Source organism: Cupressus sempervirens, chromosome 8, assembly GCF_028749045.1.
Source record: "Cupressus sempervirens isolate cs-2001-9-10 chromosome 8, ASM2874904v1, whole genome shotgun sequence".
Lineage (NCBI taxonomy): Eukaryota > Viridiplantae > Streptophyta > Pinopsida > Cupressales > Cupressaceae > Cupressus > Cupressus sempervirens.
Genome location: NC_143125.1, coordinates 429,732,742 through 429,735,896, shown reverse-complemented (window position 1 = coordinate 429,735,896; position 3,155 = coordinate 429,732,742). Strand labels below are relative to the sequence as shown.

The window sequence follows — 3,155 nt, the reverse complement described above, 5'->3', positions numbered from 1 at the left end:
TTGAGTTTACTTGTCTAGAATAGTCAATCAGAGAAAATTGTGTTCTAGAATTTGTGTTTATGGAGGGTTTGCAAAGAAACGCTACTATTGCAAACTTTTAATCATAGCAAATCATTCTCAAAAGTATATTGTTTAGTGGATTATGAAGGTTTACTCAAATCTTATCACAAAACCTACAAGACCTAAAGACACTAACTTTGGCACTTGCACCCTTTGTTTTCAATAGTACAAAAACTTTGCTGCATGAAGTTTTTTTACTCTTAGTGTGAACAATGGATATAGCTCATACTTAGGACATATCCATACTTATTGAGTTTACAATTTTATTTTTTTATGACTTGTAATATCTTTTTCATGTTTTTTTTCTTTTAGAGAGGGTTATTTTAGTAAAATAATAGCTCTTGTAATTAATTTGTGAAAGAGATTTCAAGCATGATACCTGAAAAACTTTGTAACCAAGACCCCGTCTTTGCACATGTTTACATTTATTCATTCTTTTATTATTTGTACTTAAGGGGGTGTTCATTTGAACAAGATGTTATTTGGTTCTCATACACAAGTCATTTTCACACTTAAGTTAAATTTTCCTTTAATATATTTAGATCATTTATTTTCTATCACATGCCATATGATTCTCATTATTTGGTTCTCATACACAAGTCATTTTCACACTTGGTTAAATTTTCTTTTAATATATTTAGATCATTTATTTTCTATGACATGCCATATGCCTTATTAAGAAATTCCAGTCATAAGGAGAAATTCCAGCAATCAAATAGACCCTAATCACAAGGAATTTATAAAATAGTTTTGAATAAGCTACTTGCAGTGCCTTCTAAAATCAACTGTCTGTAATGGTGCTGCCCAGGCTCGAACTGGGGACCTTCAGTGTGTAAGACTGACGTGATAACCGACTACACCACAGCACCGTTTTCTGATTTTTTTATAAAGATCTTCTTCATCTCATATATTTTTTATCTGCTGTTGTTCAAAGACATTTCTTTTCTTTTCTTCAACATATTAATAATGAAAATGAAAAATGGGAACGAGTCTGACATGAAAAGATGGAGCTCATATCGAACACAAATTATTGGTACTGCAGGTGCTCCACCATATATGCTCAGTATCCTCTTGCATATTTCCATCTGTTAAAAACGATTTGCAAATAATGTCAAGAATGGGATTTGAACCCATGCCCTTTCGGACCAGTACCTGAAACTGGCGCCTTAGACCAACTCGGCCATCTTGACGTGTACTTTGGACTAAGTGTTGAGCAAGGGACAAACATATTCCTTTTGAATAGAAGAATAATTCAGTTATAAAGAACAGATAGAAACAGATTAAACACAAGAATTACATACATGCACTGAGCTCTAAGGTCCCCAGTTCGAACCTGGGTGTAACAGTGTTGTGGAAAATGTACTAGCCAAATTTTATACATAAATTCTACTTTTTCTTCCATAAGGCCAAGGAAATCCCCAGCCAAATTGTATACATGTGACTGGGCAAGCAGTCAAATACAATTAAGATCATATAGAAACAAAGTAATAAGCAGACAATTACAGGTCCACGCAATTGTTGAAATGCGTTGATTCTACGGCCCAATGGATAAGGCGCTGGTCTACGAAACCAGAGATTCTGGGTTCGATCACCAGTAGAGTCGATTAATTTATTAAGTTCTGTTTCCCATTCCATAAACTAATCTTTTTGTTTCTATTATCGGATTTTACTCATTCTGTACGGAAGATCTCGTTAACTTTGTATCAAGATGAGAATGAAAATCTCTTTAGAGCTTAAGATTGGTAGTCACTTCTCAGCTTGTTCTCGCCACATTCTGTTTTTGGAAGAACAGCTCCGGTTCAGCTATTCAACTACTAACACTGATTCATTACTAATGTGAGTTGTGCATTTCTAAATGTCATATTTTGGGGTCCGTTTGATTTGATTAAGATTTCTGAGGATTTAGTCAAATCAAGGTTTTGCAAATCTTCATTCTTATTTTTAAGATTTTATTTGAACTGTTTATTTAATTGGAAGATGAGTGTGAAGACACATTTTTATGCATAATCTTGGAGCTGTAGGACTCCAAAAAAGTAATTCAATCTTTTGTTTTTACACTCCTCTAAAAACATGACCAAGTTTTGATTTTCAATTCCTACTTGCTAGTAGGAAGTCGGAAAACCTAGTTTTGAAGCAAAATTAGAAGTATGGTATTCTAATTCCAATTTACCGATTTTGAAACAAACACAAAAAATTTCAAATCTGAGTTTTGAAAAAGTCAATTCCTAACATCTTCCACAAACCAAATGGACCTGGGTTTTAGTTCTGGCACTGGTCTCTTGTTTTTATGGCTTCTATAGCTTTCAACTGTGTTTATACTCGATTTAGGCTCTCTTTTTTTCACTTGCAAATTTGATTGGGCTCTTTCTTAAATTTATATGCCAATTGATTGGAGATTGTTCTTTCCATCTTTTTTGAGCATTTTTCTTTAACATTTGTATTTCATTAAATCTAATTAAACATTTCTTTATAAAAGTTTTGATTTTAGTCTTAAGAAATGAGATTAAATTTATCATTAGGTTCATGATTGTAATTTATAATTTTGAAGTCTGATAGTAACCTCGGAAGGAGATCGGGAGAAAGCTACAAAACTAAATAAAACATAAACTATTGTACAACATTCAGAAAAACTATTATCATAATGAAAAATGTATTTCTTAAGATGTAAATAAGCACAATAATTAACTTCAAAATTAGTCAATATTTAATAATTTTAATTTCATTTGACTTAGAGCCAATCTTTATACCCACCATCTATGCTACTTTTGCAACACATTCACCATTTTTATTGTGTAATTCCTCTTCATATCCATTAAATGAATTTGTGATTTTTCAGAAAATGAAAGCATAACATTTGATCTGTTGTAACATTTGCAGGTTATGAGAAAGATATAGAAAGAGAAGTAGCATCAAGCATATTATCAAGATGAATACATAGTACAAGGCTAAGGTAGATGAGAAAAAGAGGCATAAAGAATTCAAGTTGGGGATCGAGTCTGCTGGAAATATAGATGGAGTAACTGAGAGGGAGGGTGAATCAATTACCACAAAAATAAATCCACAGATCTCTTAAATGTCTTATAAACTAATTACTA

At 32.2% G+C, this 3,155-nt stretch overlaps 2 non-coding genes across 2 annotated transcripts; both read right to left on the bottom strand.

The window, feature by feature from the left end:
* Nucleotides 1-855: 855 nt before the first annotated feature.
* TRNAV-UAC (transfer RNA valine (anticodon UAC)) lies at nt 856-929 on the bottom strand. The gene has a single exon. It is a non-coding gene; the product is annotated as a tRNA-Val (tRNA).
* Nucleotides 930-1,169: 240 nt separating this feature from the next.
* On the bottom strand, nt 1,170-1,250 carry TRNAL-CAG (transfer RNA leucine (anticodon CAG)). The gene has a single exon. It is a non-coding gene; the product is annotated as a tRNA-Leu (tRNA).
* Between the last annotated feature and the right edge of the window lie 1,905 nt (nt 1,251-3,155).